We start from the raw sequence: 27,219 nt of genomic DNA, 5'->3' as shown, positions 1-27,219 counted from the left end.
CTGCAGTCTAATCACTCACAAGAAGCTGATTAACACAACTTTCTACATCACCAAAACTGATAATTCAAGTTGCTGTATGTGTATTGTGTCTTGTAATGTCCTATAATAAATTCATGAAAGAACCAAAATGCATGATTGTTTTTTGTGACAAAAATGCGTTTCAATCATTCAGTCATAGAAAATTAAGAGTTATAGGAATCATAACTCAAAACTGCCATGATATGCATGCTCTTTACAAGTGTATGTAAACTTTTCCCTATATTTGTATTTATTTCAACATGTTCTCTCGTGGTTACCTTCTTTTTGATTAATAAATTTAATTAAATTGAGAAGGCTAATTTATCTGCTCATTTCCTGTGATGCCTGTGTCTGCCGCTCCATGAAGACAGTTTCTTTCCCCTGCTTGGTTATTCATAAGTTGTGAACGATATTTCACATAGTATGTCTTGGTGGCATTCGGTTAATCCTGATTTAATGCTTACAGTGCTGACACTACAAATCAGCACCTTCCTGTGTCCCACCCTGTCCACCCACTCTAGTACACGATCACCATCACACCTTGCACATCTTCTCTTACCCGTGCACACTTTGGCTGTTACCCACTTTCAGATTTTTGACCAGTTCCCTCATACTGACACAAAGGGGAACCCCTGTTACTACCACTTTACACTCACTAGGTCTCTGCTCACAACTCTCACAGCTTTTGTGACTTTAACTTTTACTACACACTGCAGTTTCCTTGCTTTTTCTACTTGGCTGTGTGTGTTGCACCTAATCAACAACTTTCCATCCCTAAGCATTCTCACATTCTTAATATCAACAAGTTGTGCTCTCATTAATTTTGTTAGTTTTAGTTGAAGGCCTCCAAACAAGGTTTTTCATTTCCCCCTCCCACTCATCACTCTCTGATCCTCCCTGGCTGTCCTTATCCTTCTCCTCTTTTTCCTGCTTCCCCTCACTACCTGCTCCCATCCACTGTCCCCATTATCACTCCAGTGTTCTCCCTCATCACTCAGCTGTTACCACTTCTCTCCTTCCCTGCCACAGTGCAGCAACCAACAGGAAGCAGCTACTGGGCCCATATAGTCCACTATCCACCATCCCCTTCTGTGTCACTTAGGGGTGGGGGAAATTTCCGATTCTTAGATGCATCGCGATTCGGACGTGGACGAATCTGAATCGATTCACAAACGTCCAAATTTCGATTACTTAAATCTGTTAATTAAAGTGATACAGAAGCTTCTAAATAATGTGGAACTAAGAAGCGCGGTACGCGTCATCGCCGGGACACTTTGGGACGCGCACCTGGAGCGACACGCGCACAGCGGAAAACAAACATGGCCGACCGGCAGCCACCTCGCCATGAGGTCCGAACAGCTCCTTCTAATTTAAAAGCAGCCATGTGGAAACACTTCGGCTTCTACAACGTCGACGGCGGAAGCGAACTGGACAAGAGCCACGTTATATGTAAGCTGTGTCGAGCTAAAATAAAATACTTTGGCAACACAACAAACATGAGAAGCCGTAACTCGATTCCACCCGACGGAGGAGTCGGGGAGACGGCAGGCTGCTGTTGCTGCGGCTACCAGTGGCTACTGTTGGTACTTTCCAGTTTGCACATATTTCCAATAGTTTAATAAAATATAATCGAAATGAATTCTTATTACAAATGCGCTGTTTTTAAAAATTGCAAGTGACGAATGCTTATTCAGTGAGACAAAAAGAAATGTGTTTGTGAAAAAGTGCATCAATATACATAAAGATGCATCAATAATCGTTTTATAATCGAATCGTAGCCCCTGAATCGTAATCGTAATCGAATCGGCAGGTGCCCAAAGATTCCCACCCCTAGTGTCACTGTCATAAACCCCTCCACAACACTCTCCAACCAACGTCAGTCACTGTTTTGAGAAACTCTTACATTTTAGTAGTAGTTAAATGGATGGAGGAAGAATGATGAGCAGGCGATGTGCGTTTGATACATAGATAAATCATATATATGTACATATAGTCATTAACTTCTATTTATTTACAACAAAGAGGTACAAAAGGATATATCAGAGTACAAATATAAAAAAACAACTGGCATGTACAATAACTTTGTACATGTCATAGGGGTCATTCATTACTTCATTTTTTAAGAGTCTGAATAAAAATAGATAAAAAGTTCAAATAAAGTGGATTTCATTTAAAATGTTGAAAGTCTCTAGCTTTTTTCAGTCTTCACACATTCAGTCAAGGTACTGTATTGTTTCAGTTCATCATCAGATCGATGAAAACAAGGTTTGGGGCCAGACCATTTTAATTTGTGGAGGTGGAATTTACCAGGAATAATCAGTCAACCTGTTCAACACAAAATACAACATCACATCAAATACATTCATCTGCACATTAATACCGATTTTTAAATTGATAAAGATTTGCATCTTTCTTCAAAATGCATTTGAATTATCACAGTAAAACACATGAAATATTGTTTCTTTATCTCAACTGCAAAAAACACTGTAAATCACTGACAATAGAAAACCAAAAGAATTTTGCTGCAGGGTCTGTAACAGTCCAAATCAGTCCTCTTTTATTTCTAATATCAATATCACCAATGAAAATGTGATTAGAGCTGATAATGTTACTTTCTGCAAGGTTACAGTTCTTTCAAATTGAACAGAACCTGCAGGGACTTCACCAGTACTTCAAATTTCTGAAGGAATTCTGAAGATGAGAATAACTCACCACTTTTGTTTATCAGCTGTGTTACATGTCTTCTTTTTGCTGTTGTCCTCTGCTTTCTTCTACTCCACCCTTGGTTGCTCATGAGGTGCAGCTGACCTGATGGAGGCGCTGACAGCACCTGTGCAGGCAGCAGGAGTCAGAGGCTGCTGCCATGATGACTGCTGGTGTTCTGCCTCAACATGGGATTGTGTTTTGTGTAGCTTTGATAATATCGGAAAATGCTGAAATTTTGATAGCACCGACCCACTTCACATTAGGGGTCTTCACCGTGTTTACCTCCCAAGAATAAACAGATCTGTGGATGAGTTTGTAAACCAGTGGAACCACCACAGCTTGAGGACAATGGAAAGTCGCTCCCCACTACAACTGTGGACAGATGGGATGCTCCAACTTCCTGAACATCAAAGACCATTCAATCATATGCCTGTGCAGCCCCCTTATGATCACCACCACCAGTTAAGGGCAGTTAACCCCTTCACTGATGATGGAAACCATGGGATTGAACTTGCTTGAATAGCTAAGTTATTATGTTACTGTTCATCATATAGAAGTCATTGTGGTGTCAGACAAACACGCTTCATTGTTATATTAGATGTTAAGTAATTTAGAGAATCACAAAATATAAAGTGTTATTTTGTAAAATACTCAATTTCAAAGGGCCTTTTAAAGGAAAACAATGTACAAGAGAAATCTACAGGTCCTCAGATGTGCAAATACTTGTACAAACATTGTAGAAATGCTTAAAATAGACTTTTCTTTTATGAAAAACAAAATTTTTACCACTATACAAGTGCAGTGTATATTTTTTATGTATCATTACACATAAAGTACAACTGTATTGATTAAACCCTTTTAAAGTTCTTATTCAGTTTGATAACATTGACATGTTAGAGGACTGTTTGACTACAATGCAGAAAGTGTCTCATATTTATCAACTTTAAAAAAACTAAGAAAAGTTCATTCACTGCACTTTATTGAATCTGAAATACAAAACATGGCTTAAAATATATGCAGAAATGTAGAACTTAGATTGTTTTACTTTATATTTTTTCATGTCTTTGTAACCGGTCTGGATGAACACTTCTGTTTGCTCTGTGTTGTGTTGTGTCTTTAAATTAAGGTCTCTCATTGTCATAATCCTTTCAATAATGTTTCAGACACTGACAATAACAATCTGAGCCTGTCAGTAACAAAAACAAACACAAAAAAAGGGAAGCAAACAAGCATCAGCTGCCCTGCATGCTCTGCGGGTGCATCTTGATGAAGTGTCTGACAGCATGTCATGCTACTCAGCATTTCTATCACTCTTCTCTGCTTCCATCACAGTTAGTTTTGTGGTGACTTAGAGACTCGGTTTGTCAAGTTTACAGCCTGTCATGCTGTTGCATTGCTCTGTGTAAAATGATGCAAATAAAAAACAAGAGCTGAAACTTGCTTACCAACCACTTGTTTATCTTGTCTCTGAAAATGGGTTGCTGAAAATGTCATAGGCAAAGTTCACAACAATGTGGTCAATATACTGATTAATTTAGCAGCAAATAAAAGACAAAAAGAGTTGGTAAGAGCCTTACTGAATCCAGGCTAATCTTGTCTTAGTCAGCTGGATATATAAGTAGGATATTATTTGCGCAGAACAGCCATTCATGGTGGTGGATGTGCATTTGCTAATTTGCCATACAATGCAATGTTTTCTATGAATCAATCTTAATTTTAAATGTAATTGCAGTACATTTATGGTACATATCAACTGTACTACATAGTAAATTGATCAAATTAAAACACTATATGTTAGTTTTTACTAATACCATGTACAACTATGATGCGGTCAAAACAATTTAGAGAATAATGCCTTATCTTCAAATTGTGCTAAATGCCATACTTACATTCAGCATCCTGAAGATAGTCTTGCCAGAAAGCCAGGGTCCAGCACTCCTCTTGGAATCTATTACTCCCTCTTTCAGAGTGAATGATGTGGAAGAGATTCTCCACATCAGTTGCTGTAAGACCCTTTTCAGTCTTCACGAAAAAGGTCTTCACCTGTAGAGGGTATCTCTGCAGGGCCTCTAGGACACCTAGAGACTTCAAGCCATCTCTGAACCTTGTAAAAAGGAAATAAAATTGCAATGTGTAGTTCATGTGGTTTTAATTCAGTGAGGTCCCATGATTAATTGTAGACAAAATAAATGATACATTCACTTACGCTGATGCACTATAAAATGCAACTCTATATTCATCCAGAATTATTTTTTATGTTGTGGCAACATATTTTGTATCATAGCAACTCAAAAATAAATGTTTTCTTGTATTTGTAGCTTTCCTCTTCTATTTCTTGTATTTCCAAAGTTTTAACCCTAGGAAATAGTGTTATCAAAAATATCCAAATATTGGTAATATTGATACTGAATACTTGAAATGCTTTTAATATTCATTTTTAACAGTATTGATACTCTGGTACCAGCTGTATTTTTTCACTCTTTCCTCTCACCAACAGTGTGTTGACACACATCGCTGCAGTACCCACATAGTTCCACCTTTTCTTATTTAATCACAGTGTTGTCTTCTTTCCATCATTTCTAATTTTCTATCGAATATCAATAATTTTAAAAGTATTGTTTCAAAATTAGAAATTCCAGTATTGTGAGACTACCATGAAATAAGCCTTTATTTATCTGCTAAGGCAGGGGTGTCAAACGTATGGCAGCAAACCGTAGCAAATTACAGAGAATACATTAATTTTATGGTTGAAAGGATTCCTCAAGTAATTTGAGTAATTTGATTACTAAAATCTGTTTAAATCTGAACAACTGTACATCACACTGTGTTTCACATGTGGGGGTTATTAAAGACCAGAGTATTGATGAGCACCGACATTTAAATTTTGATGTATTTTATTATCACACGGCTGCAGCATCTCTCCTCTCTGCGTCAATGCAGCTCCTCCACACACACACGTACAGTACACGTTTACTTTAGTAATTTATAGTTGTTCATTTAATAGACCTGTCTTATCTTCTCTTTTGTATATTACCATTGTTCTTAAATAAAGCAAAAGAAATGTAATAGAAAAAAATGCAGAACACACAATATTTTTTATCTGATTACTCGATTAATCGGCAGAATAATGGATAGATTATGCTTTAATTTTACTGGTCTGGCCCAGCTGAGATCAAATTGGGCTGTATGTGGCCCCTGAACCAAAATGAGTTTGACACCCCTGCTTTGGACAGAGAGGCTGGACTCCGGGATGTTTTAAAAGAGTAAATATACTACTTCTTCGAAATGGGCTTGACCATGATAATTGCAGTTAACCATCACAGTAAACTGTACTGTAGTCTATACAGCACTGTTTGTAGAAAGTGATAGGGGCCATCACAACCTCCTTCCTGTGTGTACTTAGACACTCTTCAAAGTCATCATAACAACTTTCTTGTGCTACAAAACAAGAATCATATTACCGCAAGAGCACCTGTTGTGTTTACATATGTAAACATATGTCATTTTTGGACACTTGAAATGACTCATGAGTGAGAAGTAACAAATTCTAACTATTATATTTATAGTAGTATTTTAATATTTCATATTTCAGTGTGTTTTCAAGTTTATAATTTTGCTCTTGCTTTAGTCTACATTACTCTATGTAATCTACTTCACTACTTTTCAAGTGGGCTCACAACCCTGTCATGGTTTATTTCACAATATTTACCTGCTCACTGTGCATTATTCTGCTTATTACTGGTTACTTACTAAAATAAATCAACAATTTGATGCAAAATATTGATTTAAAATGATTCTGTTCATTTAAAAAACGGTATTGCTGACCCAGATATCTGCACATTCTTAGAAAAGATATCTTTGGCCTCAATCTCTGAAGATCATCAGGATCAGTTGAACTCTCCATTTTCCTCAGTGGAGGTAAGAAAGAAAAAGAATTTGATAGGGTTGAGTGGTCATATTTATTTGGTGATAGATGTATTGGGTGGATCGTGTCTGTGTATAGCAACCCACAAACTCAAATATGTGTAAGTGACACTAACAGAAAAATGTACATTTTTATAGAGGATGTTGACAGGGGTGTCCATTATCCCCCAGTATCCAGTATCCCCATTTTGCAGAGACCAGATGGATGAGTAAAGACATTTTTGGAATTGAAATTGGGAAAATAGAATCTCATTGTATGATTGTACTCAACCAGCCCAGAGGGGTCAATTCCAGCAGTGTTAGATCTCATCAACAAATTTGGAAGGATATCAGACTACAAAATGAACTATACTGCCACATTTCAGTTATTTCTTCCAGTCACTTCCCTTTTATTTAGACAAAGCATTTTTTAAATCCATAAACAGATCAATAAGCTCCTTTATTTGGAAGAACATCTCACCCAAAATAGCTTTCAACACTTGAACTAAGTCTAAAGAGAGAGGTGGACTGGATCAGCCCAGTTGTACTACTGGGCTGCCCAGAGAAAAGGCCTGATTAGTTGGGTACTTTGTCTTTTAATCTCATCGACCTCTTTACCATTTATTAATAATATAATATAAATGACCTTCATCCACTCATGTAATTTACAACACTCAGCTTCCCACAGCTTTCATCCATAGTTTCTGGGAATGGAGAAAACTGAAACTATTTGAGGATTACATAATATCATACGTAGCAAAGATGTGCATTTTGCTCAAATGGAAACAACAAAGACCTCCAACATTTAATTTGTTCAAACAAATATCGAACAATTGAAACTGGATCAACTTACTTACACTTTAAAAAGTGAGGGGGAACTCTTCCTGAGAACGTGGGAACATCTTATGGATCTGTAAATTAGTGTAATAATGAGGCTGTATTTCAACTCTGTTGGCAGACAAGGCATCAACAGAGAAACGTTCTGCAAAATCCCAGACCAGAGTTCAGGTTTGGTAACATAAGGTCTAACCATCCTGTTCTGATAATGGGGTTTCCCATTATACTCATACTTGAGACAGTCAGATTTTGACCTAAAGAAATTTAAATTTGTTTAAAATTTGGCAGTTCCACCAGGAAGTTATGTTTTCAGTGCCATTTTTTCTGTTCAGCAGCAGGATTATGGGACAACTACAGGTCTGATTGTCATGAAACTTGATGGAGAGGTGTAGCATGAGCCAAAGAAAGAACCCATAAACTTTTGGAGCAGATCCGAATCACAGGGTGGATGCACAAATCATCTTTACAAACTGATAAACTCTCAACAGACAAGTGTTTGGCTTTAACTTATAATTATGAAGTAAATGTTGATTTCACAGTGTAAAACCAATAGAATACTGACACCATCAGCATTTAGACTGGTTCTCTGAAACTGTCTTTCACGATGCAGCTCTGTCAGGCATGTTCTCCAAAGAAACCACATACTAAAGAATTTTTATCTACTTCTTCGACTTCTTCCTTGGCCCTGATGCCAGCTAGGGGTGTGCGATACTGCAAAATTTGGTATTGATCCGATACCAAGTAAATACAGGGCCAGCATTGCTGATACCGATACCAATACTTTTTACTTAGAAAAGCAGCGTATCTACTTTTTAGGGCTGAACGATTTTAGGAAAAGCTCTAATTGCGATTTTTCTGGCAGATATTGCGATTTCAATTCGATTCACGATTTTTTCTTCAAATCAAGCTTCAGTGCAATATTCACAATGTATAGTAACATTTACAATCATTATTAATTATTCAAACTAGGTATTTGTGAGGGCTTCAAAGAAAAATAACATTAAGAGAAAAACTACTGACTATACTGAAGACAATTCGCACACATCATCACATTAAATCCATATAAATAAATAAATTAATAAACAAACACACACACACACACACACACACACACACACACACACACTGGTCTGGTCCATTCATTAAGTTCCATATGACGTTCGCTGCATTGTCGGTTGTGATGCACGTCAGAGGAGTGTAACTACGAAGCGAGATAAATGGGTTAGCGAGCTATGTTGAGTCTAAATCCAGGGTTTTCAGCGTCACAAAAGTGGCTCTCTTTTAACCTGCTAGATCACCGTGGTAATATATGCTAAACTCATAACCTGGTCGGCAGCAGGTTATGTTCAGAGTTTATGATTAAATCGTCAGTAAAACACGCCGTTCTTTAACTTATAATTGTCCTAACAAGGTTGTTTATGAGCGATATAGCTTTTAAACTGAGGGAAGACATTAAAAATGAAAAGCTGCTGAGCTGTATGTTCGTTATATCACAGAACGAATCCATATAATGTAAAAATGAAACAGCGGCACAAACGGTATACATCGCGCTGTCATGATGGTAACCTCCGTTTGGTGATGCAGAGTCATTTTTCCCGTTTGCTCCAGATCATATTAACACTTTAAATTTACATCGTATATAATCCACACAGTAAAATAATGATGAAGCAACTACAGACACTTTGAATACTTTTTACTGTTATCTGTTTTGTCTTTGTGATATTGCAGCTCAGATCACTGATCAGAAAATTCATCATCATTTATCACGGACAATCTTAAATCAGTTACACTCATCTTACGTTCGTTTAGCCAAAAACTTCAGTGATGTCCACGTCTCTGTCATCATAGGACAGTGTCAGACAGACTTCATCATGTTTAAATCTGCTGTATGGAGTTTTATTGTTTAATGTGCGGTTTTCATGTTAGAATAAACGGCAGCATTAAGACCGCATTTAGTCCATCAGTCATTTTCTGACATCATTCTTCTTCTCCTGCTTTATTTGCAGCAACAATGTTGTTTTTTGCCGTAATGTATTTAGTATACTTTCCACAGCTCATAATTATAACAACTTGATAATTTTGACTTAAGTAAGTGGCTCGCGATCGCTTCATTTCATGCGGAAGAAGAGTGAAATGAGCAACAAACGCCCCTTTTATGTGAGCGCGCACAGAGTTTGAAGACGAAAGCCTGGATTAAGAAAGTGAGTTGATAACCACCATCATGATACCCGTTATCTCTGATTGCAGTTTTAGGCTTTGTTGATCCAGATCATACAAAGAAAGCCTGGCTGTGTTGAGATTGCTTCGTAGTACAGCCCTCAGGAGCACTGCAAAAAACCGCAGCTTTGGCGATCACGTGATCGCGTTGTCTGAAATCGCAATTTCGATCGGAAAACGATAAATCCTTCAGCCCTACTTCTTTTGTGTAGGGGAGAGCAAAGCGTCATAGTTCATGAAGTGAATGCATCATCAATGTGCAAATTTTGAATTTTCATGATCATTGAATGAATTTATGATTTTTCCTTTAATTAGTTGATCATGATTATGATCATAATAAAACACAAGCAAATAAAAATACTTTGTATTAACTAACTCAATATTTGCAATTTTATCAACAAACTCAATTTGCAAATGAAATCTGCACAAAATTATTACTGGAGAACCGAGGACTGAGAAATGTTTTAAATTTAAATTTTACTTTTTCAGTTCAGTTTAGTTCAGTTTTTGTTCATAAACAATATAACAAAATAACAAAAAAAAAATTCCCTTTCATTATACACAATTGTTTGTGAAAAATAAAGTCAATAGTGCAAATTAAAAAAAAGTGCTAAAGAAAAGCAAAAACTGCTATTGACTCTCATTCACGACCCCCTAACCCCCAAAGTCCTCCTGTGTCCAAGGAATTATTCCCTGAGGTCCCCTTTTGGGCCCTGTCCCCATGCTGAGAACTACAGATTCATAGGTTTTTGTTCAGAAACAATAACGTTTACATTTTTCCCTTTTATTGCACTTCTTTTCTGACTTACTTACTGTCCTGCCTTTGAGAAAATTCTTTCAGCTTGCAGTAGTTTTGTCTGCAACTGTAAAATAACTCCAAACTGCGCTCCTCTTCCTCTCTGCCATCATACAGCCAGCAGCGCCTCTGCTGAGTCGTGTAACTGCACGAAGGCAACAACTCACAGCATAGCAGGAGAGGAGGGGGAGGGGCAAAGTGACCATGAGCAAAGTGAGAGGAGCGGTGTATTTCCAAAGAAGTGTTGATTGTTCTTTCTTCTCGTCTGTGTTGTTGGTAGTTGCTACGCCTTTCAGAAAAAGGTTGTTCAGTTATCCGGTTGTCTTTGCATCAGTGGACAAATTAAACTGACTTTGTCATGCATGAACGAACCAGTGAATGGTGTGCCATACTAAAGATACAACAAAAACATAAAAGCCACCTCAAAAATCCCTGTAGAAACAAATGCAGAAGGTGTGTGTTTTGTGTTTTTTGCAGGTGGTAGTGCTTGTAGCTATGTGTATCATAGAAGATTGGACTAATAGGTCTGTACTGTGCAAGTTATGTACAACGTCTGCTTAATAAAATCCTGAGTACTGACTAACATTTTCACCATGACATCAGTGCCTATGCAACTGTTGCCTATCTCATTATTTCCTTGTTCTTTGCCAAACAAAATTACAATATGACTACAGGCATTACACCCAGGCCTATCAGAAAAAAATCTGTTAAAATGATTTGTTTCTGTATCTGATCTTATTGTGGTTAAAGACAAGAAAATATTGTTTTGTTAAAGTAGAGGTAAAGCAGATAAGGTTAGTATACTAAAACTACGGTGACACTGAGAAATCAACAAGCTGAAACTAAAGAAAACACATGGAAATAGACAAAAGACAAACAAATGAAGAAAATATAACAAAACAAGTACAGCAAAATGCAGAGAACACAACCAGACATGGACAACACAAAGAAAAAGTTTCCAGCGGGAATTTAAAAGATGAACACATGGCCAGCAAATAAGCCAGAAACAACACACGCACACACACACGCGCGCGCACACACACACACACACACACACACACACACACACACACACACACACACATCACAAATACATGCATGCCTTTTTAAAATAAGAGGACATAAACATGTGATCAAACATGGTTGGGTGAGGTGTGAAAATCAAAACTGTTATATTTGACCAGGATGTTCCTTAATCAAACAGTAACTCTACAAAAAAATATAAAAGAGTTGCTCTCTGTGCAGATATGCACATCACAGATACTTCCAGGAGACTGAGAGAGGTAGGTCTTTGGTAGAATTACTGACTGATGACAGCTTTCTTTTATTTTCTCCCATATTTAATTTCATTTTTTGCAGTTGGTTATTATAATGTTTCAAATGTGAAAATGTGAGGGTAATAATAAATTTGAATGAATAGAATATTTGATGCTACTCATTCATCAACAAATAGTCCAATAGCAGGACTAAGTGACAATAATCATCACTGTACTTGGGTTATACTTTATTAGTATTACAGATGATGAAGCTATATTAATTTTCTGACCGAGGGTGAAGGTTTTGTGAGACAGTCCTTAAACATCTCTGATATTAATAAAGACAAGCTGCCAGAAATTCTGCTTTGCACAATTCAGCACAGAGCAAGAGAGAAGGAAAGTCTTATTTCAAATGTTAAAATAAGGGTATATAACAAAAAAAATGCATGTGACCAATATATACTGGTAGTCTAGTGATAGTTTTTTTAAATGTTTGACCTGGTAAAGATTGTTGTCATGGTAGAAAGAAACTTTTTTATATCGTTACTTTCCTGTTGTTCTTATGGTCATCATCTTTTTTTCTTTTTCATATTCATATTGGGGACCTTGATTTAGGGTACAGAGCACATTACCTGTACACATTTAGACATGATGTGCTCTAAACAGATGTTTGAAAACATCTGTATTATCACTGTAATATTAAGTTAAATGCTCAGAGACTTACAGAGACAAAGTGTAAGTAAATGGACCAAGTTTTCATTTTAGACTTTTTTAAAGGAACTCTTGCTTATAATGGTCCAATTCAGTTCCGACTTGCATTTTTCTACTAACTTCTGTTCTGTATTCACTGTTTCCACACATACAATAAACTGAGGAGGCAGTACATTTAGAAAAAACTATTAAATGCAGAAAATGTGACCCACTTCTGGTGTAATCCAAACAGAAAACATAAACTAACACTTAAAAAGATGGAAGCTTTGTGTTACACCCTTTGTCCAGAAATTTACCAGGCACTTAATGTTTGAAGCGCTTCATGATCTATGGAGGGGGATGATGGTGTGGGGCAAGAAAAGTCCACACTTGCTAGATTTCAGCGTAAAGATGAAAATGGGATGTAAAGGCAGGGCTTCCTCTCTGATGTTCAAATTATGAAACTTGTGAAGTAACAATTTTTGAAATGTACTTGTGTACTGTGTATATGTATAAATGCATAGATGTTTAAATTAAGGTTTAATAACATCAGTGGTCTGTAGAAATGTGACTTTCTCCACAGGATGATGACTCTGACTCTGGTCTTTGTCGTTTTGGCTGTTCTAGGACAGACAAATGGCCTTGTTGGTGAGATTATTCTTTAAACTGGTTTAATCAAATCGTAAACAAATGAGATGCATCTTTAAGGGCTCGGTTCACTCTAACAAAAATAGGCAAAGAAACACACACACACACACACACACACACACACACAAATCTGTATCATATAGACAAGCAGAATATTTTTGCACCTCCAATTATTATTATTTTTTTTACTGTAGAGCAGGGGTGTCAAACGTATGGCCCACGGGCCAAAACCGGCCGCCAGAGGGTCCAGTCTGGCCTGCGGGATGACTTTGCAAAGTGTGAAAATTACAGAGAATACATTCATTTTAGGGTCGAAAAGCTTCCTAGAATAATTCGAGTATTTTAATTACAAAAATCCGTTTAAATCCAAACAACTGTACAGCACACTGTGTTTCACATGTGGGGGTTATTAAAGACCAGAGTATTGATGAGCAGCAACATTTAAATTTTGATGTAATTTATTATCACATGGCTGCAGCATCTCTCCTCTCTGCGTCAATGCAGCTCCTCCATACACACACGTACAGTACAGACACTTTTACTTTCACAATTTTACTGGTCTGGCCCACTTGAGATCAAATTGGGCTGTATGTGGCCCCTGAACCAAAATGAGTTTGACACCCCTGCTGTAGAGAGTACTTTTGATAAAATCAGTAAATAAATCCTCTTTCATTCTATCTTTATTAACAATTTTATAACTTTGTCTAGTTTCTAAGAATATTGCTAAAGGTGGAAAGGTGACTCAGTCCTCCCTGTATAAGAATTCTGTCCCTGAAAAAGCTGTTGATGGAAACCGTGATAGCAACTGGCGCCACAGATCCTGCAGTCACACACAGGATGATAAAGATCCATGGTGGAGACTGGACATCCTGAAGACGTATAAAATCAACACTGTGACCATCACCAACAGAGGAGATTGTTGTGAAGGAAGGATCAATGGTGCTGAGATACGCATTGGAAATTCCCTCAATAACAATGGCAATGCTAATCCCAGGTAACAGCACCATCAAACATATGACCCTTTTAGCCAGTTTGGTACCTTTGTTATCTTTCTTCTTCTCCTGTAAAAACAAAATATGGTCACATATGTCTTCAAACTTTTCTTTCCTTTTTAAAACAGACAAATCTAACATATAGTATATCTAAATATCGGAAAATAGGAAAGGAGAAAGTTGCTGAGTTACAAAGATGGCTCAATTTCATTGGAGCAGAGTCAAAAGGGGCGTGACTTAGGAAGGGTCAACAGTGTCATGAAATTTCTGGAGGGATCTGGTGTGATCTATGATCTATGTTAACATTGTCTTTCTCATAATTCTTTTCATCAGATGTGCTGTGATCACGTCTACCACACATGGGACCTCCAAAACCTATGTGTGTAATGGAATGGAAGGCCGTTATATAAACATTGTGATTCCTGGAAGGCGAGAATACCTCACACTGTGTGAGGTGGAAGTCACTGGTCAGCCTTGTGAAAAGACTACTCCAACTGGTGAGTTGCACTATATTAAATACCCACTAGATGTCTTTGAGCAGATCATCACAGTAAATGTTCGATCAAATGTGACTGCCTGTTCTTTAGCGACTTTGATCAGATCAAGACATGTAATAAATTGTGCCTTCCTCAACTAACTTTAATTATTAATTTTAGGACTTTGTTCAGATGATAAAAACATTGCTAAAGGTGGAAAGGTGACTCAGTCCTCCTTGTATAAGAATTCTGTCCCTGAAAAAGCTGTTGATGGAAACCGTGATAGCAACTGGCGCCAGGGATCCTGCAGCCACACACAGGATGATAAAGATCCATGGTGGAGACTGGACCTCCTGAAGACGTACAAAATCAACACTGTGACCATCACCAACAGAGGAGATTGTTGTGAAGGAAGGATCAATGGTGCTGAGATACGCATTGGAAATTCCCTCAATAACAATGGCAATGCTAATCCCAGGTAACAGCACCATCAAACATATGACCCTTTTAGCCAGTTTGGTACCTTTGTTATCTTTCTTCTTCTCCTGTAAAAACAACATATGGTCACATATGTCTTCAAACTTTTCTTTCCTTTTTAAAACAGACAAATCTAACATATAGTATATCAAAATATCGGAAAATAGGAAAGGAGAAAGTTGCTGAGTTACAAAGATGGCTCAATTTCATTGGAGCAGAGTCAAAAGGGGCGTGACTTAGGAAGGGTCAACAGTGTCATGAAATTTCTGGAGGGATCTGGTGTGATCTATGATCTATGTTAACATTGTCTTTCTCATAATTCTTTTCATCAGATGTGCTGTGATCACGTCTACCACACATGGGACCTCCAAAACCTATGTGTGTAATGGAATGGAAGGCCGTTATATAAACATTGTGATTCCTGGAAGGCGAGAATACCTCACACTGTGTGAGGTGGAAGTCACTGGTCAGCCTTGTGAAAAGACTACTCCAACTGGTGAGTTGCACTATATTAAATACCCACTAGATGTCTTTGAGCAGATCATCACAGTAAATGTTCGATCAAATGTGACTGCCTGTTCTTTAGCGACTTTGATCAGATCAAGACATGTAATAATATTGTGCCTTCCTCAGCTAACTTTTATTATGAATTTTAGGACTTTGTTCAGATGATAAAAACATTGCTAAAGGTGGAAAGGTGACTCAGTCCTCCCTGTATAAGAATTCTGTCCCTGAAAAAGCTGTTGATGGAAACCGTGATAGCAACTGGCGCCAGGGATCCTGCAGCCACACACAGGATGATAAAGATCCATGGTGGAGACTGGACCTCCTGAAGACGTACAAAATCAACACTGTGACCATCACCAACAGAGGAGATTGTTGTGAAGGAAGGATCAATGGTGCTGAGATACGCATTGGAAATTCCCTCAATAACAATGGCAATGCTAATCCCAGGTAACAGCACCATCAAACATATGACCCTTTTAGCCAGTTTGGTACCTTTGTTATCTTTCTTCTTCTCCTGTAAAAACAACATATGGTCACATATGTCTTCAAACTTTTCTTTCCTTTTCAAAACAGACAAACTTAACATATAGCTTATATAAATATCGTAGATAGGAAAGGAGAAAGTTGCTAAGATACAAAGATGGCTCAATTTCATTGGAGCAGAGTCAAAAGGGGCGTGACTTAGGAAGGGTCAACAGTATCATGAAACTTTTGGTGAGATCTATCCACAGTGTTCGTACGTTAACATTGTCTTTCTCATAATTCTTTTCATCAGATGTGCTGTGATCACGTCTACCACACATGGGACCTCCAAAACCTATGTGTGTAATGGAATGGAAGGCCGTTATATAAACATTGTGATTCCTGGAAGGCGAGAATACCTCACACTGTGTGAGGTGGCAGTCACTGGTCAGCCTTGTGAAAAGACTACTCCAACTGGTGAGTTGCACTATATTAAATACCCACTAGATGTCTTTGAGCAGATCATCACAGTAAATGTTCGATCAAATGTGACTGCCTGTTCTTTAGCGACTTTGATCAGATCAAGACGTGATAATACTGTGCCTTCCTCAACTAACTTTAATTATTAATTTTAGGACTTTGTTCAGATGATAAAAACATTGCTAAAGGTGGAAAAGTGATTCAGTCCTCCTTGTATAAGAATTCTGTCCCTGAAAAAGCTGTTGATGGAAACCGTGATAGCAACTGGCGCCAGGGATCCTGCAGCCACACACAGGATGATAAAGATCCATGGTGGAGACTGGACCTCCTGAAGACGTATAAAATCAACACTGTGACCATCACCAACAGAGGAGATTGTTGTGAAGGAAGGATCAATGGTGCTGAGATACGCATTGGAAATTCCCTCAATAACAATGGCAATGCTAATCCCAGGTAACAGCACCATCAAACATATGACCCTTTTAGCCAATTTGGTACCTTTGTTATCTTTCTTCTTCTCCTGTAAAAACTTCATATGGTCACATATGTCTTCAAACTTTTCTTTCCTTTTCAAAACAGACAAACCTAACATATAGCTTATGTAAATATCGTAGATAGGAAAGGAGAAAGTTGCTGAGTTACAAAGATGGCTCAATTTCATTGGAGCAGAGTCAAAAGGGGCATGACTTAGGAAGGGTCAACAGTATCATGAAACTTTTGGTGAGATCTATCCACAGTGTTCGTACGTTAACATCGTCTTTCTCATAATTCTTTTCATCAGATGTGCTGTGATCAAGCCTACCGCACATGGGACCTCCAAAACCTATGTGTGTAATGGAATGGAAGGCCGTTATATAAACATTGTGATTCCTGGAAGGCGAGAATACCTCACACTGTGTGAGGTGGAAGTCACTGGTCAGCCTTGTGAAAAGACTACTCCAACTGGTGAGTTGCACTATATTAAATACCCACTAGATGTCTTTGAGCAGATCATCACAGTAAATGTTCGATCAAATGTGACTGCCTGTTCTTTAGCGACTTTGATCAGATCAAGACATGTAATAATACTGTGCCTTCCTCAACTAACTTTAATTATTAATTTTAGGACTTTGTTCAGATGATAAAAACATTGCTAAAGGTGGAAAGGTGATTCAGTCCTCCTTGTATAAGAATTCTGTCCCTGAAAAAGCTGTCGATGGAAACCGTGATAGCAACTGGCGCCAGGGATCCTGCAGCCACACACAGGGTGATAAAGATCCATGGTGGAGATTGGACATCCTGAAGACGTACAAAATCAACACTGTGACCATCACCAACAGAGGAGATTGTTGTGAAGGAAGGATCAATGGTGCTGAGATACGCATTGGAAATTCCCTCAATAACAATGGCAATGCTAATCCCAGGTAACAGCACCATCAAACATATGACCCTTTTAGCCAGTTTGGTACCTTTGTTATCTTTCTTCTTCTCCTGTACAAACAACATATGGTCACATATGTCTTCAAACTTTTCTTTCCTTTTCAAAACAGACAAACCTAACATATAGCTTATGTAAATATCGTAGATAGGAAAGGAGAAAGTTGCTGAGATACAAAGATGGCTCAATTTCATTGGAGCAGAGTCAAAAGGGGCATGACTTAGGAAGGGTCAACAGTATCATGAAATTTCTGGAGGGATCTGGTGTGATCTATGATCTATGTTAACATTGTCTTTCTCATAATTCTTTTCATCAGATGTGCTGTGATCACGTCTACCTCACATGGGACCTCCAAAACCTATGTGTGTAATGGAATGGAAGGCCGTTATATAAACATTGTGATTCCTGGAAGGCGAGAATACCTCACACTGTGTGAGGTGGAAGTCACTGGTCAGCCTTGTGAAACTGCTGTTGGACCATATTTTTTCACTGGATAAGTCTCCAACTAAGTCTCACACAATTTCTCTTAGTCATGTACTCTTGTCCACTTAATTTTAAAGCTAATTCATGCATATTTCTGCTTCTTTTCCTTCAATAAAATATCTCAAATTATGGTCAAGTATTATCATGTAAAAGTTTAATTCATTTCAGTTTAAAGCTCATGTCTGGTTTTGATTCTTTACAGTACCAGGAATTAGAGTTCATTATTAAAGAAAAACAGGTCAGTTAAAATGTAAATGTAAAATGCAATGTACTATGTAATGTAAATTATAATATATAAAGATCTGAAGAAGTAGTATTATGCTACAGAAACAATAAAATGGGATGACATCATGCTTCTGGCCATGTTGCTGGCATGGAAACAAAAAAAAAGTACATCATGGATGTACACAAAAAAATAAAATAAAATAAAATAGGCTGAGTATGCAAGACTGGCTGCGGACAAGTTTCAGGTACAACCACAGTTTGAATCACAACTGCCATCGTGCTTCACTACTAGGTGCCAACTAAGTGACATATTTGTTAACTATTGAGAGTGTGAACTAATTACATGAAGTCATAGTGACTTGATCATTAATTGAATTTAATTCATGATACGTCCTACCATTAATTCAGACATTACATACTCATGAATCATGCATTAGTTAGCCATACTTAAGTGTATGATTTGACCTTTATTGTGAAGTGCTCCCAATATTTTTATGCCAACATGTTTTGTAAAATGATTTTTTGAAACACAAAACATGATTAGCATAGGATTGTGATTTTGTTTGCAAAAATGAATGTGACTTTCACTTTACATTATTGTATGACAAACAACTACCCAGTATGTTATGGATAGTTCAGATTCAAAACGTTCCTCTATTATATTCAATAAGCATTAAGCAAATGTTTTAGCACTTACCAAGTTTTAGGATGTCATCGTCACTTGTCCAACACGTCCTGAACTTGGGGACAAAAATGGCAGCAGCAAAAACTCTGGATCCGTGAGCATCTGCCTGAAACGCCTTTCAAATCCTGCTTGAAGAGCATCTACCAAAGGCCCACAGAACTTGGAGGAAAGTCGAAGGTGCTGGAGTTTAGTCTTGAGTAGTGTTATTGTGGGTACCACACTGGCCTGTCCCTGAAGAACATCAACTGCCTTTGCAAATGGGCTCACCGTCTTCACATATTGTGAACGAGGAGCTGGCATGGCCTGTTAGAACTTACTCAAACCTTGTGCACTGAAGACGCCAACAAACATCAGAGAGGCAGCCGGTAAACTAGCAGGGCTAAAAGCCTAGACTGTGCCAGACTCTATCACAGCGATTGTTTGCTACCACTAGCTTAGCCACAGAGTCGGTTGCTCGGCAACACGTGGCTATTGTGCTGACCCTTTGGGAGCGTGTCTATAATTTACCTGCCGTGTAAAATGCTTGAAATGATACGGAGCCCCTAAAGTGTCTTGCAGAAAAAAAAATATATATCGTGCGCACGAGATAGTAAAATGAGCGCACGAGATATGAAAACGTGTGCATGAGATAGTAAATCATGCGCACGAGATACTTAAATGTGCGCACGAGATAATAAAACGTGCACACGTTTAAGCTAAATCGTGCGCATGAGATACTAAAACATGCGTTTGAGATACTATATCAAGCACACGAGATTCTAAAACGTGCGCTCGAGATACAATTATTTCCCAGCTTTGACTTGTCCATGCATACGGCTCTCGGTAGTAACCCCTTCAGATGTTCACAGGAATGTCATATAATGACATTCTTGTTGCTCTTGCCAGGAGACATAGGATAATCATCACCAGGAGTACTTTGCTGCGCATACTGAAGAACAATAGGCTCAGCCGACAGAAGGACTATGTAGATTTAGGCCGTGTTATTGACTTCATCCAGGAAGGTCCTGCATCTGGGGAAGATGCATGTGTTACAGGTACCGGGCTGCGGCACCCATGAACAGTTATATGTGTGTGTCCTGTAATGCAAGGAACAATGATGAGGCAGGAAGACGCGACTGGACTCAACTGGATCCTCTGTTGCTATGAGAGGAAACCAGCAGAGCAACGGTCCTGGCCACAGACCAGTGCAAACAACGGTCTCACACTGCCACCCACTGACGCAAAGCCGACACTGCAGTTATCTACTTTGACCCAACATGAACATAGCATTTCCCAAACAAAACAAATAATACACAACAACAAAATGAACAACATTCATTAAGTGGGCATCACACATGGATATCAATGGATGTTTACCAAGTGCCAAGAAAATGGCCTAAAAGTTAAAAAAGAAGAAGTAAGAGTCATATTGTCCGAGCTGGATCCAGAGGGGTCTGCATTCAGACAGCGACGGAGACTTCACAGAAGACAGTACTTTTCAAAGGGACCTTTATGATCTCGTGCGCATGTTTTATTATCTCGTGCACAAGATTTAGCTTAAACGTGTGCACGTTTTAATATCTCGTGCGCACGTTTTAGTATCTCGTGCGCACGATATAGTTTTTTTTTTCTTCATGGCACTTTAGGGGCTACTTGTGATAAGAATGAATGTTATTGAATGCATTTAATTGCTAATTGATAGATTGACCAAAATCGTACATTTTTCAACTCATGGGTGTTAAAAACATTTCAGAGTTAAAAACATTTTGTATTTAAAACATTTCATGGGTGTTTACATAATTTAAACCACTGCATGGTTGCATGATTTGAAATATGAGAAGTTTTAATTTGTTTAATAGAAACTTGAGAAATATAACTTTGATTTAAAATAATTAATTATAATAACTGCTAAAATGCAGTGTTAAAACATGGGTTGTTGTGAACCATTTAAGTTCATTTGCATTTGATATAATTTAATCACTTGTGTATATAGAAAGAATATTTGAATGTATCTATTTGTTTATTTACCTGTGGCACTTGGTTGCATTACTCTGATTTAAATGTTTACATGCAGTATTTAATATTTGTCTTTTTTCTGCATTTTCTTTTTCTGTTAGAGGCTTTTTCACCTGAACTGAACTGCTAAATGATGAACTGAATGAGCTAAATGCTGAATGAACTGAATTAACTGAACTAAGCGAACTACCTGAACTATCTTCAAATAAAAGGAAGAAAAAAGGAAAAACTGTTTCATCATTCGAGTGAAATCCAGTTTAAAAACTCTGAGTTGGGGTCTTCACCCTTTCAAGTGGGGAAGTGCACAAAGGCTTAGAGAAGAACTTGACAGGTACTTACATGGGAATTTTTAACGCACTGCACACAGCTATAATGGCTCCTTCTCCTTTTTCTCTCATGATCCTTACAATCCTCTCCACGGCCAGGAAGAGAGAATTCCATCTCGTCTCATTTGGCCTCAAGAGCTGGAGTTTGCATTTTTCTTCAATTATCTCTGAAGCTGCAGTGGATCTACCGCTTTTGTTCCATAGACTCCAGCACTTTGAAAATGCTGAACGAGAGAGTCTCTTGTAGATGGTGTTGGCATTTGCTTCTGAAGCATCAACTGTTCACACCAGGTTCAGAAGGTGGCAGGCACAGCGGTGATGCTTTGGCAGTTGGTACTCCAGGCCATCATCTTCATCCAACATGGTTCCAGCTTCAACAAACTCAAGATCCGCAACGTTTTCCCCCTCTTCCTCTTCTTCACTGTTCTCTCTTTCTGCTGTTTCACTCGGCCTTGCCCCCTCAAGTGGTATTATTTTCATCCAGCTCTCAGTAGACTCAAAAAGCTTTAATAAAATTAGTAGTTGTGTGCACAATCTTGTCACAGATGTTGTACTCTGTGTGTATGTCATTAAGGGCACCAGCAAGTGCAGAAAAAGTATGTGATCCTTTAAGCTTTTTGCATGCTAGAGCAGCAGAGCATCTATCCATTGTTTCAGGCTCTATCCAGTGTGCTGTGACACCAATGAAACTTCATCTGTGTGCTGTCCAGCAATCAGTAGTGGTAGCAATGAACTCCACCTCACTCATGGCAGCCTTTCATGGTACCTCGGGACATTACAACCACATCTGGTTGTAGGTGATGCACTAGAGTTTTAAACCCCTGCTGTTGGACAATACTGAGAGGGTGCAGATCTTGAACAACAAAGTTTATAATGGCATCATCCACACTTTTTTGTGACACTCTTTTGGTTTCCCACAGTTTAAGTTGTTTGGATGGGCCTTCATCTGAGGTTGAGTTCCTCTTCAAAGTAGGTGAAGTGAGGTCTTATACCTTTTCAGGTGCTTTCTCTAGGAGTGACATATACACAAAGAGAAGAGAAAAGTAATTCAGTGGACAGAATTACAACTGTTATATATATGTTTTCTTTGGGAGGAGTTGCCGTAGATAGACTACTAGTGGCACACAGGGGACGTTAGCCTTTTCTGCCAGAAAACATATTTCTTATAACCCAAACCACCATTTCACCCTAAACCTTCCCAAGAGGGACCTCTGGCAGATAGCCCTGCAGAGTAACGTCTCCCAACAGTGGCACGATGGCAATGAATTGAGGGTTATCTGGGTTTTTTTTTTAGATGCTAGCTAGCTAGTGTTAGCTCAGGCCTGCGTGCTGCTAATGCTATCAAAACGTGTTCCCATAGCATTGCTAATATTGTAAACTGACCTACAGAAAGTGCTAAATTAATTAAAATTTCCGTTGTTGTCAGCAATGTTTCCTGCTTCACTTTCTTCGTCCATGATGCTCCTGGTGTTTTTCTCTGTCACAAACTGTACACTCACTCAACTCGCCTCGCCTTCTCTCCGCGGTTGATTTTCCCTCTCTGTGTTGTTACGTCTTTTACGTCATGTCGTCATCTGCACTGGTTGAAACAAGTAACGAGCCAGTTTTGAGAATGTAAGGAGTACAAAGTACAGGTATTTGTGTTGAAATGTAGGGAGTAAAAGTAAAAAGTCGTCAGAAAAATAAATACTCAAGTAAAGTACAGATACCTGAAAAATCTACTTATGTACAGTAATGAAGTATTTGTACTTCATTACTTCCCATCTCTGCCACACAGTCAGTGAAACAGAAGTCTACATGGACCAAACTGTGGATCATTTATCGTTGTTTTCACACTAAATGCAGTCGGTGACCATGTTTCCAAAATCCAAACTCTTTTTGCGATCATAGTCCACCACCTGCAAACCACTTTTTATCTGCAGAAAATCATTGCTATTGGTCACCCTTTATGTCTGTGTGTGAGTTTTTTACAAATATATAACTGTTGAAACATTTTCTAAAGAGCTACTGACTTTGACTAAGCAGCTTTCGGTAAAAACACAGTTTTCACTGTTCATTTCCTGAAAAGTAACAGTTTTGGAAATACAAAGTTTCTGCCCAACAGTGACGTTATGTAGAAAATCTTACCAGAATATTATTATATACTGCAACTTGTCCTGCTTTTAGTCTCATTACCAAAGAGACAAAGCTTTTATTTTTCACTAGTAAATTACTATATGCAAAGATTAAACGAGGAAACAGCATTTCTGATTCATTCTTGTCACATATACTTTATTACAACAAATGAAGTGAAAATGTGTTATTATTCTTATCATTTAATGCTCCCTGCTGTTAGTGATTTTAGGTCAGTGTGTTATGAGTGACAATGTGTGTTTTCTAAGTGAGAGCTGTTGTCAGTGTTTTGCCCCAATAAGTTTATTTTGAGACATGTATGATGTAAGGTGTAAGTAATCACACAGGCTTTGATCAAGGAGTTCCAAGTTGAGATAAATTTGCTCCTTGTCAAAGAAAAATCCCTTCCACTTGATGATGTTACAAGTGTCTAGATCCAAACCGTGCAGACGACTCAGCATGTGTGATGGCCAAGGCCACACAAATGGACAGTTGAGGGTAAAACCATGCACACTCACCTCACTTCTTTGTTCAATGCACAGGTTAGTTTAATTTGCAGTCAACCACACCCCAAACAATTCAGGTCCACACTACAGTTTATTTGAGTTATAATTTCTTTATTTTCCTTTAGCTTTACACTGTTTAAATGGAGTGCACACATTTTCACACTGTAAGGTTAGATTTAGTAATTTTCTGTTGTATTAATCATTTTTCTTTTTCTTCTTTTTGAGTTACCATGCTGGTGGGGGTGGTTTCCTCCTGGACGGGCAAAAGGTGTGGCACAGGAGTGGAACCTGTTAAATCCTGTGGCCAGCTCATCAGGCCGTACCATCTGCAGCCGTGTCAGAGGGGGTTTTTGGGTTTAGTTTGTTTTTTCTGTGTATTAGTTTTAGTAGATACCATTTTGTTTTCCCCTTTTTGTGTTAGTTGGTTTGGCCAAGCCGGTATATATGTTCCCTCACATTTCATTTTGTTAGGTCAGTTTGTTCAGTTAACACAGTTTTGTTGCTGTCATTTTTGAGTATAGTTATATTTTGTTGACCTCTTTTATAGACCTAATTATTAAGTTCTTGATTTATATTGTCTGGCATTATTTTTTGGGTAAATAAAAACCCTCTTTTCAGCAAATTCCTGTTCTCCTCATTGCCTCACTGCTTGGTCCCTGACAGCATGGCAATTTCTGTTTTTACCATACGAAGAACATCGGGGTGACTTTTGTTAACCTTGATGGCCACCCTCTCACCTGTTTGAGTGTTGCGGCACTGGGATACAAAACCAAAGCCTCCCTGCCCAAGGTAAGCCTCCACTTCATAGCCAGTCCCAGTGTGATGCTCCAACTCACATTTTAATGTTTCCATCTGACCAGTGGTGGCTGGTCAATAGAGGGCACTAGGGTGCCGCCCCACATCTCCCCACATCCTAAAACTTCAGTGAAGAATTATTTACTTAATTACTTTAAAATATATACTGTATATTTCTTTAAATGAGCAACAACATAGAATCTGTACTAAAATGTGTTGTAAAAAATATCTTACAATATCCAAAGTCACAGATAGGTCACGTGTTTCTGGCCCATTTCCTCTCACTACAAGTACATGCGCAGTTGGATCCTCTCCATACAAGAGATAGAATCTTGGTGGGGCCACAGAACCTGCGCCCTCAGCATTCATCTGAATGCTGCTGGTTTACACATCGTCAACCTCAGCAGAGAGTGACTGGCTCAATGTACAGCTGATAATTAATACAGCAGATTGAGATGTGTTGATAGTTGGAAGAGTTTAGTGCATTAGCTGATAAAATGGAGTCTTGGAGGAAAATCTGGGAAGTCACCATAAACAACTTTGAGAAGAGAACCTGATCAGCTGACATTATAAAGCAACAACAATCAGAGGAAGATGATAAATCTTCAGACAGGTTAGCTGTACTGGATAAAGTATTCACATCCTTTACTTCAGTAAAAACACCAATACCACACAGATCTCAAAGTAAAATAACCGAAATACAAGTATCTTACCTGCCTCCCTAACATAAACAGGAGAAAAAAGGTATTTACAAAATAAACGGGCTTCTCACCCCTACTGCTACCAGGACTGCTCTCTGTTCAGTATTTTCACATCTGCATCAGGCAACACATAAACCACAGCGTCAGCCTTCTCCAGGCCGCACGGCACAAAAGGACGGCGTGGCACGGTCAGGTTGGGAGTCGGGAGACAGAGGAGAGATGCTTCGACGCCGGCAGGTGCCATTTTCAAGTAGGCAGCCTCAGCCTCAGAGCCAATCATCATCCGACGCCCATGCTGAGGAAAGAGCACAAATAGTAACATAACACCACCCTCCGGCAAGGAGGGGAAAAACATTGATGTAACGACCTGGGTCATAACACTACATCGCCAGTGTGGCCACATTTTTAACACTACAAACAAAAAATTTACATCATCATCATCATCAAACGTCTGTTTTTTCAGAGCTGTCTTTTCAGTTAATTTCTATGAGCCATGCTCTGATCTGACCATGACAAAATACAGTGTTGCAAAAGTATATTCACAATACAAAATACACAAATAAAACACAGGCTATAAGTAATGAAACATACTTTTACAGTAGCATTAAAGCACAAGCAGGGATAGGAATAATAATCGGAATAATAAAGTAATAACAGTAATAACACTGACAATAAATCACATGCGTGTGTGTATGTGTGTGTGTGTGTGTGTGTAGAGGTGTTGGGGGTTGTCGCTAACTCACAGTGTTGCAGTTGGAGACATATTCTGCTGCTACATTACAGCTCTCTGTATGTCCTCAGGATCTGTTTAAACTTAGGGAAACATTCGGTTCAGACGGGCTGGAGTTTTGTGAATTTTGTCAGAAAACACAGCTCTGTTTCTACTTTTTCTTCTTTGCACAGCTGGCAGAAGCACTCCTCTTTGGGCAGCCATGATTTTTCTGGGCTGTGAGTCTGTACTTTGTCAGCGTAGCTCCTTGTTTACAGTGAGTCACTGTGCTCAGGTAATCTGCCACACTTTACTGTCTGTCTGAATTTTCATCTGTGCTTTTGTCTTTGTGTTCCAATTTGCAGTGTGGAGTAGTTTTGTTTCTGTTATAATCAGACGACTGAAAATCTGTGACCAAGTACAAGTACAGTTGCATTACTAAAATAATACTCAATTACAAGTAAAAGTACTAGTGTTCGAAATAAACTTAAATAAAAACTACTTGGGGTATTAGTTACTTTTAACCGTTGATGTCACAGTCACCACTCCAAATTAGGGTTGCAAATTACCAATATTTTTAAATGCAACAATCGATTCACCAGGAATTATTTATAAGATACAAAACATTTTTTCTTCATGTTCATTTTTTATTTTGGTCATTTTGTTCTCATTTTTAGTCTAAGTGTAATTGTCATTGTTCTACAAATTCTACAAAACACACAGCCATTAATGTCTAAATAGCTGGCAACACAAGTGAGTACACCCTTAGTGATACCTGTACATGTCGTTCAAACATGCAA

At 38.3% G+C, this 27,219-nt stretch overlaps 1 long non-coding RNA gene and 2 pseudogenes across 1 annotated transcript; 2 read left to right on the top strand and 1 right to left on the bottom strand.

Moving 5' to 3' along the window:
* The first annotated feature begins 13,007 nt into the window (after positions 1-13,007).
* LOC146306330 (uncharacterized) lies at positions 13,008-18,252 on the top strand (annotated as a pseudogene).
* A 1,024-nt stretch (positions 18,253-19,276) lies between these two features.
* On the bottom strand, positions 19,277-23,414 carry LOC146306329 (uncharacterized; annotated as a pseudogene).
* Positions 23,415-24,168: 754 nt separating this feature from the next.
* On the top strand, positions 24,169-24,836 carry LOC146306328 (uncharacterized). Its single transcript, XR_014769111.1, has 2 exons — positions 24,169-24,250; positions 24,440-24,836. It is a non-coding gene; the product is annotated as an uncharacterized LOC146306328 (long non-coding RNA).
* The last annotated feature ends 2,383 nt before the right edge of the window (positions 24,837-27,219 follow it).

Source organism: Lutjanus erythropterus, chromosome 23 (assembly GCF_056507025.1).
Source record: "Lutjanus erythropterus isolate fLutEry1 chromosome 23, fLutEry1.hap2, whole genome shotgun sequence".
In the NCBI taxonomy this organism is placed as follows: Eukaryota; Metazoa; Chordata; class Actinopteri; order Lutjaniformes; family Lutjanidae; genus Lutjanus; species Lutjanus erythropterus.
Note: the sequence above shows the minus strand (reverse complement) of the source record. Positions and strands in the feature narration are given on the sequence as shown.